Consider the following 16,233-nt stretch of genomic DNA (forward strand, 5'->3'; position numbering starts at 1 on the left):
ACTTGAAAAAGAAAAAAAAATCTAGATAGGAACTTAAAATAGAAAAAAGTGTGAGTAGGCAGAGCTATGTATAATTACTACGTGTTACATAGTCTAAATAGGTAATAAATATCATCTATATATATCCACTCACACCCGTATACATACCTTTAATTTATTAATAAATGTAAATCGATATCCCAGTCTAAATATATATAATTGTAAATATGTCAAAATCTGTAAATTTGAAAAGATACTTGAGTGTTAAAATGGAAGTTTAAATGTATTTAAGTGTAAATAGACACTGGATCAGAGCGCAGCGCGGGAGAAACGGGGACGGGTGATGATAGGCGGAGAGAATGGAAATTGACGTGCTTAGCTGGCCAATCAGATTGCGGAGAGGGAAGAAAAGGGGCGGGCCGCGGGGGAGGGGTTGTCTCGAGGGCTTCCCAATGCGCATGCGCAGAAATGGGCGCTGCGAGGTGCACGGGGCGCTCTCGGCGGCCACGTGCGCGCACCGTTGGAGCCCGGAGCGGACTCGCTGCGCCGCTGTTTCTGCGAGGCCCCGGGGAGTGCCCGGCCCGGCCCCGCCCGGCCCGCTCCGCTCCGTCTCAGAGCCGCCTGGAGAGCCGGGTCGGGCAGCCCCTTCTCGGCTCCACCTCTTCCCGAGCTAAGCCACGCCCCCTTGGGGCCGTGCCATGTTGACCGCACCCTCTCCCTACCCCAAGAGGCTCCTCCCATGGGGGCGTGCCCCAGAGAATGCCCACCCCCAGACCATCTCCCATGGGGCGTGACACAGAGGCTCCGCCCCCCCGAGGGGCTCCCCGTGGGCGTGCCCTCTCAGTACCCGCCCCTCGGCACTGACCCCACCCCATGTAGGCGGGGCCACACCCAGCTGCCCCCTCCCATCTGTGACCCATAACCAACCCCATAGCAGCCCTATGGCTGCCCCACAGGTCCCGCTGTAGCAGCCCAGCACCTGCCCCATAGTCGCCCCATAAGTGCTCCAGACATGCCTCTTAAGAGCCCCTACAGCAGCCCCATGAGTGCCCCACAGGTAATTCCACAGCCGCCCCACCCCGCCCCACAGCGGCCGCTGCGGGACCCCCGGAGCCCCCCGGCCCCACACCCGCCCCGCAGCCCCACAGCGCGCGGTCTCGGGCCCCGGTGCCGGCGAAGCCACGTCCTGGCCGCGGCCGGAGGAGCCGCCGCTTGTCCGCCCCCCACGTCCCCCCGATCGCTGCTGCTGTCGCTGCCTGAGGAGCCGCAGCAGCCGCCGCTTGTCCGCCCCCCACGTCCCCCCGATCGCTGCTGCTGTCGCTGCCTGAGGAGCCGCAGCAGCCGCCGCTTGTCCGCCCCCCCACGTCCCCCCGATCGCTGCTGCTGTCGCTGCCTGAGGAGCCGCAGCAGCCGCCGCTTGTCCGCCCCCCACGTCCCCCCGATCGCTGCTGCTGTCGCTGCCTGAGGAGCCGCAGGAGCCGCCGCTTGTCCGCCCCCCACGTCCCCCCGATCGCTGCTGCTGTCGCTGCCTGAGGAGCCGCAGCAGCCGCCGCTTGTCCGCCCCCCACGTCCCCCCGATCGCTGCTGCTGTCGCTGCCTGAGGAGCCGCAGCAGCCGCCGCTTGTCCGCCCCCCCACGTCCCCCCGATCGCTGCTGCTGTCGCTGCCTGAGGAGCCGCAGCAGCCGCCGCTTGTCCGCCCAGCCCCGACTGCCCCCCCCCAATCGCCGCCGCTGCCGCCCCCGCCACCCCCCTTACAATGTTACAATGTGTTACAATGGGTCCCAGTGACAAGGGTGGTCCCCACGGTGCCACGGTGGGCCCTGGAGACAAGGGGGGTCCCCAGGGTGTCACAATGGGCCTTGGGTACAAAGTGGGGTCCTGGGATGTCACATTGGACCACAGTGACAAAAGGGGTCCCCATGGTGTCACAATGGGCCCTGGGGACAAAGGAGGTCCCCACGGTGCCACAACGGGCCAGAGGGACAAGGCGGTCCCCATGATGTCACAATGGGCCCTGGGGACAATGGGAGGTCCTGGGATGTCACAATGAGCCCTGGGGACAAACGGGGGTCCCCATGGTGTCACAATGGGTCACCAGTGACAAGGGAGGGTCCCCAGGATGTCACAATGGGCCCTGGGGACAATGGGGGTCCCCATGGTGTATACAATGGGTCCCCAGTGACAAGGGGGGTCCCCAGGATGTCACAATGGGCCCTGGGGACAATTGGGAGGTCCTGGGATGTGACAATGGGCCCTGGAGTCAAAGGGGTGTCCCCATGGTGTCACAATGGGCCCTGGGGACATAGGGGGGTCCTGGGATGTCACAATGGGCACTGGGAATAAAGAGGGGGTCCCCAGGGTGCAACTATGGGCCCTGGGGACAAGAGGGTCCCCAGGATGTCACAATGGGCCCTGGGGACAAGAGGGTCCCCAGGATGTCACAATTGGCCCTGAGGACAAGGGCAGGTCCCCATGGTGTCACAATGGGTCCGCAGTGACGAGGAGGGTCCCCATGGTGTCACAATTGGCCCTGGGGACAACGGGGGTCCCGATGGTGTCACAATGGGCCCTTGGGAAAAAGGCTGTCCCCTGAATGTCAGAATGGGCCCTGGGGACAATGGGGGTCCCAAGGATGTCACAATGGGCTCTGGGGACAATGGGGGGTCCGGGGATGTCACAATGGGCCCTGGGGACAAAGAGGGGTCCTGGGACGTCACAATGGGCCCTGGTGACAAAGGGGGGTCCTGGGATGTCACAATGGGCCCTGGGGACAAAGGGGGCTCACCAGGATGTCACAATGGGCTCTGGGGACAAAGGGGTCCCCAGGATGTCACAATGGGCACTGGGGAGAAAGGGGTGGTCCCCATGGTGTCACAATGGGTCCCCAGTGACAAGGGGAGTCCCCAGGATGTCACAATGGGCCCCGGGGATAAAAGGGGTACCCAGGATGCCACAATGGGCCGCAGTGACGAGGAGGGTCCCCATGGTGTCACAATTGGCCCTGGGGACAACGGGGGTCCCAAGGATGTCACAATGGGCCCTGGAAACAATTGGGGTGTCCTGAGATGTCACAATGGGCCCTGGGGACAAAGGGGGATCCTGGGACATCACAATGGCCCCTGGGGACAAAGGGAGTCCCCACCCTGTCACAATGGGCCCTGGGGACAAAGGGGTGTCCTGGGACGTCACAATGGGCCCTGGGGACAAAGGAGGTCCCCAGGATTTCACAATGGGCCATGGGGACAAGGGGTGTCCTGGAATGTCACAATGGGCCCTGGGGACAAAGGGGGTGCCCAGGATTTCACAATAGGCACTGGGGACAAGGGGGTCCCCAGGATGTCACAATGGGCCCTGGGGATGACGGGGGGTCCTGGGACGTCACAATGGGCCCTGGGGACAATGGGGGGTCTTGGGATGTCACAATGAGCCCTGGGCACAACTGGGAGGTCCCTAAATGTCACAATGGGCCCTGGGGACAAAGGGGGTCCCCACGGTGTCACAATGGGCCCAGGGGACAGAGGGGAGTCCCCAGGATGTCACAACGGGCTCTGGGGACCAGGGGCATCCCGAGGATGTCACAATGGGCCCTGGGGACAAAGTGGGGTCCTGGGAGGTCACAATGTGCCCTGGGCACAAAGGGGGTTTCCAGGATGTCACAATGGGCTCTGGGGACAACAGGGGTCCCGACGGTGTCACAATGGGCCCTTGGGACAAAGGCTGTCCCCTGAATGTCACAATGGGCCCTGGGGACAATGGGGGTCCCCAGGATGTCACAATGGACCCTGGGGACAATGCGGGGTCCGGGGACGTCACAATGGGCCCTGGGGACAAAGGGGGTCCCCAGGATGTCACAATGGGCCTTCAGTATAAAGTGGGGTCCTGGGATGTCACAATGGGCCCTGGGGACAAAGGGGGGTCCTGGGACGTCACAATGGGCCCTGCGGATCAAGGATGGTGCCCTGGATATCACAATGGGCTCTGGGGACAATGGGGGGTCCTGGAATGTCACAATGGTCCCTAGGGACAAAGGGGGGTCCCTTGGATGTCACAATGGGGCTGGGGACAAAGGGGGTCCTGGGATGTCACAATGGGCCCTGGGGACAAAGGGGGTCCCCAGGTTGTCACAATGGGCCCTGGGGACAAAGGGGGTCCCCACGGTGTCACAATGGGCCCTGAGGACAAAGGGGGTCCCCAGGTTGTCACAATGGGCCCTGGGGACAAAGGGGGTCCCCACGGTGTCACAATGGGCCCTGGGGACAAGGGGGTCCTCAGGATGTCACATTGGGCCGTGGGGACAAAGAGGGGTCCCCAGGATTTCACAATGGACCCTGGGGACAAAGGGGGGTCCTGGGACGTCACAATGGGCCCTGGGGACAAAGGGGGTCCCCACGGTGTCACAATGGGCTCTGGGGACAAAGGAGGTCCCCAGGATGACACAATGGGCCGTGGGGATGACGGGGGGTCCTGGGACGTCACAATGGGCCCTGGGGACAATGGGACGTCCTGATATGTTACAATGAACCCTGGGCACAATTGGGGGTTCCTTAGATACCACAATGGGCCCTGTGGACAAAGGGGGTCCCCATGGTGTCACAATGGGCTCTGGGGACAAAGGGGAGTCCCCAGTATGTCACAATGGGCCCTGGAGACAATGGGGGGTCCTGGGATGTCACAATGGGCCCTGGGGACAACGGGGGTCCCGACGGTGTCACAATGGGCCCTAGGGACAAAGGCTGTCCCCTGAATGTCACAATGGGCCCTGTGGACAATGGGGGTCCCCAGGATGTCACAATGGGCTCTGGGGACAATGGGGGATCCGGGGACGTCACAATGGGCCCTGGGGACAAAGGGGGTCCCCAGGACGTCACAATGGGCCCCAGTGACAAAGGGGGTCCCAATGGTGCCACAATGGGTCCTGGGGAAAAAGGGGGTCCCCAGGATGTCACAATGGGCTCTGGGGACAAGGAGGGGTCCCCAGGATGTCACAATGGGCTCTGGGGACAAGGGGGGGTCCCCATAGTGTTACAATGGGTCCCCAGTGACAAGGGTGGTCCCCAGGATGTCACAATGGGCCCTGGGGACAAAGGGGGTCCTGGGACTTCACTATGGGCCCTTAGGACAAGGGGGGTCCCCAAGGTGTCACAATGGGCCCTGGGGACAATGGGGAGTCCTGGGACATCACAACAGGCCTGGGGACAAGGGGGATCTCCACCCTGTCACAATGGGCCCTGGGGACAAAGGGGGGTCCTGGGATGTCACAATTGGCCCTGGGGACAAAGGGGGTCCCCATGGTGCCACAATGGGCCCTGGGGACAAAGGGGAGTCCCCAGGATGTCACAATGGGCCCTGAGGACAAGGGGAGGTCCCCAAGGTGTCACAATGGGTCGTCAGTGAGAAGGGGGTCCCCCATGGTGTCACAATGGGCCCTGGGGACAAGGGGGATCCCCAGGGTGTCACAATGGACCCTGGGGAGAAGGGTTTAGGGGGTTGTGTTAGGGGATTGGAGGATTAGGTGGTGCAGGATTTGCGGGTGCAAGGATTTTGCGGGGCCTGATTTGTGGCTGCAGAGTCTGGGGTTGCAGGTTCCAGGGGTGCAGGATTTGGGGGTTAAGGGTTTAGGGCAGTAGGATATTTGGGTGCAGGAGTTTGGGGTGCCGGGTTTGGGGGCCAGGATTTGGGGTTGCAGGATTTAGGGGTGCAGTGGTTTGGAGTGCAGTGTTTTGGGGTGCAGGGTTTGGGGAAGGAGGATATGGGGGTGCAGGGTATAGGAGAGCAGGATCTTGGGGTGCAGGGGTTTGGGGTGGGGGGCTTGGTAGGGCAGGATTTGGGGGTGGAAAGTTTATTGGGTAGGGCTGGGGGTGCAGGATTTGGGGGTGAAGGGGTTGTGGGGTGCAGGGTTGTGGGGTGCAGGGTTTGGGAGATCGGTACGTGGGGCTGGAGGATTTGGGGGTGCAGGGTTTGGAGCAGCAGAATCTGGGGGTGCAGAGTTGGGGGGTGCAAGATTGGGGGTAGCAGGGTTTTGGGGAGCAGGGTTTCGGGGTCAGGCTTTAGGGGGACAGGGTTTGGGGGGCAGGGTTGGGAGGGATGATTTTGGGGTGCAGGGTTTAGGGCAGCAGGATCTTGGGGTGAAGGGGTTTGGGGTGAAGGGTTGGGTAGGACAGGATTTGGGGTGCAGGTTTTTAGGGTGCAACTTGTGGGGGTCAGGATTTGGGGTACAGGGTTTGGGGGTGCAGGGTTTAGTGGTGCAGGGTTTGGGGGTGCAGGTCTTGGGGAGGCAGAATTAGGGTGCAAGACTTGAGGGTGCAGGGTTTGGGGGTTTGGGACATGGGGCTGGAGGATTTGGGGGTGCAGGATTTGGGGTGCAGTGTGTGGGGGTGTGTCCTGGTTTTGTTAAAAACAAGTTTCTCTTTTAGTGAATTTGCCTGTCAGCCAAAGCCTTCATGTCAGCTGCATTTTCCTGGAGAACCAGACACATGTTTTGGCAAACCCAGCAATGGAATGAAAACTTATTGATAAGCACGGATGGACATCTCGCGAGAGGGGCAACGAGAAAACTGATGTCCGAGAGACTGACCAACGGTGAATAACATTCCATTCACGTGAATACTTCATATAAAAGTGGGAGATCACGAGGATCTCGTCCCCTTTGCCTTTTCCCTTTTTTCCTCATGGCCGACATCAGGAGAGGACCTTGCTGGTCGTCCCTGCGAACGGAGGCCAGTGAGAGACTGAATCCAGCTCCGGTTGGCTGCAGAGTCTGATCCAGGACTTTGGGTGCTGGCTCTGCAGTTGCTGAGACTTACAAGATGGGTTTTGTATATTTGTATCATTTTCTCTGTTCTTATCAGTAGCATCAGTAAAACATCTTGAACTTTTCCAACTCTCTCCCCTCTGTCCTTCTTCCCCTCCCGATCGCCTGTGCTGAGTGGGAAGGGGGGAGGGGGAGGGGCAAAAGGGGGAAGTGGGGGGGAGAGGAGGTTGACAACACATCTGCCAGGGTTTGATTGTCACCCCGCAATCCTAACCCTCGACAGATAATTGGCGCCCAACGTGGGGCCAGAGAACGGGGTAAATTTGGAGATTTTTGGCTTTTCTACTGCTCTGACGTACCTTTCAATTTTCTTGGCACGGTGCTAGCTCATAGAGTTGTGATACTCGCGCGTCTGTTTGATTCGGATATTATTTAGTTGTGATGATGATCCTGTGTGGTTTGGCACTGGTTTATTTCATTATACTGCAGCCGCTAATGTATTTTTACTCGTTTTTGCTTTACCGTGAAAAACCTCCAGGAGAGATTAAAGAGCAGAATGGCTCTATATTTGCTAATTGGTCAAGCGAATCTTTAGAAAGGCTGACTAACAATACTTTTGTGATTTCGCTGGGACAGTTTGCAAATGTGTTAGAGAACTTTGAATACCCTTGGAGGTTTGATAGAACTGTGATGGTGTTATCTGGTTTGCTGAATGTGTGTCAGTTTGCGTTACTGTTAAGAGAAATGAGGTTCAATAGGAGGTTTGCGTCTCTTTTTAGTCCTGAGATTTGCGGTGCGCCTTCGGAAGCTTTAGCAAAAAGCACTCCTGGCCGCTCGAGAAAAGGCAAAACAGCCAAAGCTGCTGCTGCAGCCACTGCCCCCCAACCGCGGCCTCGCAGGCTGAAGCTCCAGCTCCTCCGCATTGCTCCTCTGCCAAGGCCGCTGCAGATAACGTTACTTCTCCAGCCTCAAAGGCTGACAAGGCAGCCCCCCCGCCTTCACACACTGGGCACTGTTGCTGCTGTAACCACAGCAATCACTGTGACAGTCATTCAGACTCTGGAAATGAATCAGATGATGGTGAACCCATATCAGCATCAGTTGCTGGTTGTAAGAAAGTCACTAGAAAGACCACCCGTGCAGCAGGTGATGGCACAGGGCCAACATCAACCCAAGGGGCATCATCAGGGCAGGGTGGAGATGAAGTGACCACCACTCGGTCCTTTTCTCCAGGTGAGCTGAGAGACCTGCGAAAAGACTTCAGTCGTCGTGAAGGTGAGAATATTTTAACCTGGCTGCTGCGATGCTGGGACAACGGGGCAGAAACAATTGAATTAGAAGGTGGTGAAGCCAGGCAGCTGGGATCTCTGTCAAAAGATTCCACCATTGATAGGGCAATTTCAAGAGAGTCTAATGCCGCTACTCTCTGGACCCGACTCCTGCAGCTATGAAAGTCAGATTTCCCTACAAGGAAGATTGTGTATCCAAGTTAGGGAAATGGAATACAATGGAGAGAGGTATCCAGTTCCTGAGAGAATGAGCTGTGCGAGAGATCATCTATCTAGGACCAAACAGCCAAGAGGGGACAGACCCAGATAGAATCAATTGTACAAAATCTATGTGGCGCAGATTTGTACAAAGTGCACCACCTGCATATGCTAAGTCATTGGCAGGAATGGTCTGGTCAGCTAGAGGTGCACAAGAAATTAATGAAGTGATTGAGCAGCTCCGGAACTTTGAGGACAGCCTTGCTGGTTCTCTACGGGCTTGTGTCTCCGCTGTGGAGAAACTGTGTGAAAAATCTGATGACCGGTTTGAAAAGCTGCTGCAAGAAATCCAAGAGCTCAGAGCAGACTCGTACCGTTCACGACCTGCACAAACCTATGTTTCAGCTGTTAGGAGAAGGCGTTTCCAATCTCGAGAGAGAGGGCAGAGGCAGCCCACAAAAAGAGGTTCACTGTGGTTCTTCCTACATGAGCAGGGAGAAAACATGAACAAGTGGCATGGAAGGCCGACCTCAGAACTTCAAGAACGAGTACGTGAGATAAAAGGAAAAACTCCTAGGAAGGTGGCTGCTCCAGTTTACAAAAGGAGCAGAAGAGATTGTGATGCTCTTGAAGGAACCTCTAATTCACACCCAGAAACTGTGCAAAACAGGAATTAGAGGTGCCCTGCCTCCAACCAGGTGGAGGAAAGGGATAACAGAGTTTATTGGACTGTACAAATACAATGGCCTGGTACAACACAACCCCACGAGTACAAAGCTTTAGTGGACACTGGTGCTCAGTGCACAATAATTCCTTCTAATTATAAAGGAACACAACCCATCAATATTGTTGGAGTGACTGGGGGATCCCAGGAGCTGACTGTTGTAGAGGCTGAAATGAGCCTAACTGGAAAAAACTGGCAAAAGCATCCCATTGTGACTGGTCCAGATGCTCCATGCATCCTTGGCACAGACCACCTCAGGAGAGGGTATTTTAAGGACCCAAAAGGGTATAGGTGGGCATTTGGTATAGCAGCTGTGGACACTGAGAAAATTGAACAACTGTCTGATTTGCCTGGTCTTTCAGATGACCCTTCTGCTGTAGGACTGCTGATGGTTGACGATCAGCAGGTGCCAATTGCTACCACGACGGTGCATCGCCGGCAATATCGCACCAGTCGAGACTCTTGGATTCCTATCCAGAAGCTGATCCGTCAATTGGAAAGCCAGGGTGTGATCAGTAAGACTCGCTCACCTTTTAACAGCCCAATCTGGCCAGTGCGTAAGTCTAGTGATGAGTGGAGACTAACTGTAGGCTATCGTGGCCTGAATGAAGTTACAGCACACTGAGTGCTGCTGTGCCTGACATGCTAGAACTGCAATTTGAACTGGAGTCAAAGGCAGTGAAGTGCGATGCTACAATTGACATTGCTCATGCATTTTTCTCTATTCCTGTAGCAGCAGAGTGCAGGCCGCAGTTTGCTTTCACCTGGAGGGGCATCCAGTATACATGGAATCGCTTGCCCCAGGGGTGGAAACACAGTCCTACCATCTGCCATGGGCTGATCCAGACCACGCTGGAGCAAGGTGAAGCTCCAGAACACTTGCAATATATTGATGACATCATCGTATGGGGCGACGCAGCGAAAGAAGTCTTCAAAAAAGGTGAGAGAATAATTCCTATTCTTTTGGATGCTGGTTTTGCCATAAAACGGAGCAAGGTCAAGGGACCTGCACGAGAGATCCAGTTTTTAGGAATAAAATGGCAAGATGGCCGTCGTCAGATCCCAATGGAGGTGATTAACAAAATTGCAGCAATGTCTCCACCTACTAATAAAAAGGAGACACAGACTTTCTTGGGCATTGTAGGTTTTTGGAGAATGCACATTCCTGACTACAGCCACATTGTGAGCCCTCTCTATCGAGTGACTCGTAAAAAGAACCAATTTGAGTGGGGCCCTGAACAACAACAAGCCTTTGAACAAATGAAGCGTGAGATAACTCATGCAGTGGCCCTTGGACCAGTCCGAACTGGACCAGATGTTAAAAATGTGCTCTACACCGCAGCCGGAGATAATGGACTTACCTGGAGCCTCTGGCAGAAAGCACCAGGAGAAACCTGAGGTCGACCCTTAGGTTTTTGGAGTCGAGGATACAAAGGATCTGAGGCCAACTGTACTCCAACTGAAAAGGAGAGACTGGCAGCATATGAAGGAGTTGGAGCTGCTTCAGAAGTGATCGGCACTGAAGCACAGCTCCTCCTGCACCTCGACTGCCGGTGCTGAGCTGGGTGTTCAAAGGGACGGTTCCCTCTCCACATCATGGCACCGAAGTTACATGGAGTAAATGGATTGCACTGATCACGCAATGAGCTCGGATTGGAAGTCCCAACCGTCCAGGGATATTAGAAGTGATTACAGACTGGCCAGAAAGCAAAGACTTTGGGATGTCTGCAGATGAGGAGGAAGTAAAACGTGCTGAAGAAGCACCACCATATAATCCGCTTTCAGAGACTGATAAGCAGTGTGCACTGTTCACAGATGGATCCTGTCGTCTGTAGGAAAACATCGACGGTGAAAGCTGCTGTGTGGAGTCCCACACGACAAGTTACAGAAGCCACTGAAGGACAAGGTGAATCCAGTCAGTTTGCAGCAGTGAAAGCCATCCAGCTGGCTTTGGACATTGCTGAACGAGAGAAGTGGCCAATGCTTTGTCTCTATACTGACTCATGGATGGGAGCAAATGCCTTGTGGGGGTGGCTACAGCAATGGAAGAAAAGCAACTGGCAGCGCAGAGGTGAAACCATTGGGAACCACGCTGTGGCAAGACATTGCTGCTCGGCTGGAGAGCCTGCCTGGGGAAGTTGGTCATGTAGATGCTCATGTGCCTAAAAGTCGAGCCACCGAGGAACATCGAAACAACCAACAAGCAGATCAAGCTGCTAAGATTAAAGTAGCTGAGGTGGACTTGGACTGGCAACATAAAGGTGAACTTTTCCTAGCTCGGTGGGCCCATGGTGCTTCAGGGCATCAAGGTAGAGATGCAACATACAAATGGGCTCGTGATCGAGGGGTGGATTTAACTATGGACACTGTTTCACAGGTTATTCATGAATGTGAAACTTGCGCCGAAATCAAACAAGCAAAACGGTTAAAACCTGTATGGTATGGGGGTCGATGGTTAAAGTATAAGTATGGAGAAGCTTGGCAGATTGATTATATTACACTTCCACAAACACGTCAAGGTAAGCGTTATGTACTTACAATGGTGGAAGCAACCACTGGATGGTTGGAAACATCTGCCGTACCTCCTGCTACAGCCCGAAATACCATCTTGGGCCTTGAGAAGCAAGTCCTTTGGAGGCACGGTACACCAGAAAGAATTGAATCAGACAATGGTACTCATTTCAAAAACAGTATTATAGACAATTGGGCCAAAGAACATGGTATTGAGTGGGTGTATCATATTCCATATCATGCACCAGCCTCTGGGAAAATTGAAAGGTACAATGGTTTGTTAAAAACTACACTAAAGGCACTGGGTGGTGGAGCCTTTAAAAACTGGGATTCACATTTAGCAAAAGCCACTTGGTTGGTCAACACCAGGGGATCAACCAATCGAGCCGGGCCTGCCCAATCAGAAATTCTATGGACTGTGGAAGGAGATAAAGTCCCTGTAGTACACATGAAAAATATGTTAGGAAAGGCAGTCTGGGTTCCTCCTGCATCGGGCACAGGCAAACCTATTCGTGGGATTGTTTTTGCCCAGGGACCTGGCAGCACCTGGTGGGTGATGCTTAAGGATGGAGAAGTTCGGTGTGCACCTCAAGGGGATTTGATTTGAGGTGAAAATGTGCAATGCTGAACTGTATGATGTGAATTGCCGCACTAACAATGTTTAATAAGTGTCTTTCAGATCAAGACAATGGTGATGAAACCAGCGCTGGCTTCTTCGAGTGGCGCCCGACACCTTCTTGGAAGTTGGTGTCCTTAACCCACCAACAGGGGTCATGAGATGCACTTGGACCATTTTCCCTGCCCTGGGAGACTGTGGTGACAAAATGAACTTAATGAACTTTTCAAAGGATGGTCCACTGATTAATTACTCCTGTGTATATATGTACATATCTATATATATATATATATATATAGTAGTAGTGATTAATTAGATTGTATTGATAGATTGTATTGATAAGGTTTAAGTATTCAGTGAATGTCATATGATAAGGGGTGGAATGTCCTGGTTTTGTTAAAAACAAGTTTCTCTTTTAGTGAATTTGCCTGTCAGCCAAAGCCTTCATGTCAGCTGCATTTTCCTGGAGAACCCGACACATGTTTTGGTTAAACCCAGCAATGGAATGCAAACTTATTGATAAGCATGGATGGACATCTCGCGAGAGGGGCAACGAGAAAACTGATGACCGAGAGACTGACCAACGGTGAATAACATTCCGTTCACATGAATACTTCATATAAAAGTGGGAGATCACGAGGATCTCGTCCCTTTTGTCTCTTTTCCCTTTTTTTTTTTTCCTCATGGCCGACATCAGGAGAGGACCTTGCTGGTCGTCCCTGCGAACTGAGGCCAGTGAGAGACTGAATCCAGCTCCGGTTGGCTGCAGAGTCTGATCCAGGACTTTGGGTGCTGGCTCTGCAGTTGCTCAGACTTACAAGATTGGTTTTGTATATTTGTATTATTTTCTCTGTTCTTATCAGTAGCATTAGTAAAACATCTTTAACTTTTCCAACTCCCTTCTCTCTGTCCTTCTTTCCCTCCCGATCGCCTGTGCTGAGTGGGAAGGGGAGAGAGGGAGGGGCAAAAGGGGGAAGTGGGGGGGAGAAGAGGTTGACAACACATCTGCCAGGGTTTGATTGTCACCCCGCAATCCTAACCCTCGACACTCTGTCTACAACTACCTAATAGGGAGTTATAGAGAAGACTGAGCCAATTTTTTTTGGAGGTGTATAGCAAAAGGACAAGAGGTAACAAACTGCAGGAAGGGAAATTCCAACTGAAATAAAAATATATCAGCTTCACCGTGGAGTGGGTTTAGTGGTGTGACAAGGGTCGGAGAGGTTATGGGAACTCCAGTCATGGAAACATTCAAAACTTGGCTGATCAGCCTGACCTGACTTTGAAGCCAGCACTGCACAAGAAGGGTTTGGACAAGAGAGTGTGAGCTAAATTATGAGTTTATGAAGATTGAATGAAAGTAACACATGGAAATGCATTCCCGGAGCTTCTTTCACACTCAATTTCAGGAAGAAAATTGTGTTCCCGTAGGGACAAACAGGATATCAGGAGATCTCAAAAACTCAAGAATATTTAATGTGAAGGAATAATCAAGAATGAATCCAAAAGGTAAGGAAGGATTTCAAGAAAAATTGGACCACTATTTCAATAAACATTATGAAGCCCAGGAGCCAGACTCCCCCACTCCTGAAGCCACGCGATAAACAAAACAACACCTGAGCTCAGTCGCTGCTCCTGCCCCAGCATCCAGACCTGGCAGGACATTTCCTAATATCCCACAACCTGAGCACCTTTCAAGCAGGTTACAGTTAAAATTAAAGCTTCCCATGGAAATGCTGCTTTTCTCTCTCTGCCTTTCAAAGCACAGATTAACTAGAAGTCAGGAGTTAACACGACCCACATCTAACATCAAAAGCTGCTGATGTTTAGCTGAGCATAAGTGACAGGTCTGATTCTTTCTTGGCACAAAAGAGTTATTAACTTTTTCAAGGCCCTGTTTTTGCATTTCCCACTACGTCATTACTTCAGTTCTTGTGTGATGGACCAGACCACAAGGCACCAAACTTTCAGTACGTACTTAGGAGAACAGGTGTTAAGAAGGACAGCAACAAGTTACAAACCGGGGTTCTACAAGAGTTTATGGTGTTCCAAACCTCTCGATTCGGCTGCTGAGAACCTTCTCAAATTTTACTAATCAGCCTTAAACTCTGAAAGGCTCTTTGAGCAGTAATATCTACTGCTTCAAAGTACGAGATTTCAGGGGAAAAAAAAGTCTCTCCGTTGTTGGAAGAAAATATTTCTAAATCTGAACAACTTCCCCTTGGTACAGAACTGGCTCTGGTGGAAATTCAGTTTTAGCAATTAAGTCAAAGCTGGGTTTGATTCAATTATCACCTTTTTAAATGCCACCCTTCATGCAGATACTGAGCATCTGACCATCAAGAAGCTAAGAGGACATGCCAGTACAGGCCAACAAGCTAAGCTGGATCTAACTTCAGGGCCAGTAACCCACTACCTATCCACCACCTGCTTCAGTACAATAAAATACTTTGCCTGTGTGGTGGAACAGTGCCATTAATCCCCACATTTACACGTGTGGAACTGAGGCTCCCAAAGATGAGCGCAGCTCCATCGCACTCACCATCAGTCATTTAAGTGCTGAAGTCGGAAGCCCAAAGCTCCCTTCAGCTGGTCCCTTCTACAGCCAGAGGGCGTTTCAACCCACCCCAAACCTGCACATCCATCTGGAACTACTCATCCCTCCCCGCTGACCACAAGAGGCTGGAAAGTAACTAAGCTTCTCAAAGCCATGGGCAATGGTTCTGGAATCCATCCAAAACTAACAAGGAATTAAGGAACGGCCTAAGGTCACCCACTTTACTCAGGGCACACATGTGCTGTGTCATTTTTAGGTAGGAGACTGCATTCTGCCCACCAGAGCTAGAGGAACACAGCTCCGCAGCCTCTTGTAGCATCGGGACAAGCTTCAAGTCCCACAGGACAGCAACTGCACTTACTTGGAAGATACTGGAGAAGTCTCTCAAGTTGAAAATGTAGTGGAACTTGATGGCTGTTGGAAGGAATGTAGCGGCTACTTTCTGGTGCAGTCCCAGGGCAAGGGCAATCAGCTGCTGAGCTGATTTTTGCACAGCCCCCGAGAAATTTCCACTTGTCAGGTGCTGCGTTAAAATGGTGCTATAGATCCTGGACAAGGCATCCTGCCCAGGGATGGACAGCGCGAAGACACAGAAGTGACGCTGAGGGAGAGAAAGGAAGGCATGGAAAGGTCAGAGAGGTAGAAAAACACCTTTCAAGCAAAATGCCCTTGGGGATTTGCTGTGATAATCTCATCTAGGCTCGCTTTCCCATGAAATGCTGGACCAGATGATCTTTTGAGGTCCCTTCCAACCTGGGTTGTTCTATGATTCTCTGATTTGCAGTCCACCTGAACAAGGTTATTTCCCTCTCCCAGTTTGCCAGCAGAGCTCAGGTGGGAAGTGACATCACTCTGCTCACTAAACCAGGGATTTTCAACTGCATCTCACCAATGCTACACTGGAAGTGCAGTCCATTGAAGAGCCAAAGGGCTCTGAAGGTCCCACCGACCTCTGACAAAGCCCAGTCACTGTCTCTATTAAGAGCAGCCCCTGGAAGGTGCCATCTCCCAGAGGACCTCTTTACTAATTTGGAACTTGCAAAGTTGCCCATGGGACACTTCATTTTAACTCCACACCTTGCTGAAGAGGAGCCAGGGTCCAAGCTGACTCTGGTCATTAGGTTTCTCCATGATGAAATGAATTTTGCTCACTGCTACCCAGTCCCTCCATCGGTTGGCAGCTCCCAAAAATCAAAGTCTAATGTTTAAGATCTCTTCCCAAATCTTCTGTTATCAGCAGCGCTTGAACTGCTTTTTGTTTGGCTTGGGGTTTTTTTGTTCGGTTAGGTTTTTGGGGGGATTTGGTTGGTTGGTTGGTTTTGGTGTTCTTTGTTTTGTTGGTTTTGTTTGGTTGCTTGGTTTGGGGTTTGTTGGGGTTTTTGTTGTTGTTGTGTTTTGGTGTGGCTTGGGTTTTTTTTTAGTTTTGTCTGTTTTCTTCGTTTGGGTTTCTCCCCCACACCTCTTTTTACTGACAGCTGCAGCAGACAATTCTGGAAAGCAGGCGGCGTTAATGCACCATGCTTCAGAGCTAAATACGAGCTAAATGAAGGCAAAATCTGCCTGTATGGACCAGAAGGTTGTCCTGAAAGTAGGTGTTAAGCTGGCTG

The 16,233-nt window shown here is 52.7% G+C and overlaps 1 pseudogene; it reads right to left on the reverse strand.

The window, feature by feature from the left end:
* Nucleotides 1-13,524: 13,524 nt before the first annotated feature.
* Nucleotides 13,525-16,233, reverse strand: part of LOC136115884 (dynein axonemal heavy chain 9-like) — a 77,045-nt pseudogene continuing 74,336 nt past the window's right edge.

Source organism: Patagioenas fasciata, chromosome 35, assembly GCF_037038585.1.
Source record: "Patagioenas fasciata isolate bPatFas1 chromosome 35, bPatFas1.hap1, whole genome shotgun sequence".
NCBI lineage: Eukaryota > Metazoa > Chordata > Aves > Columbiformes > Columbidae > Patagioenas > Patagioenas fasciata.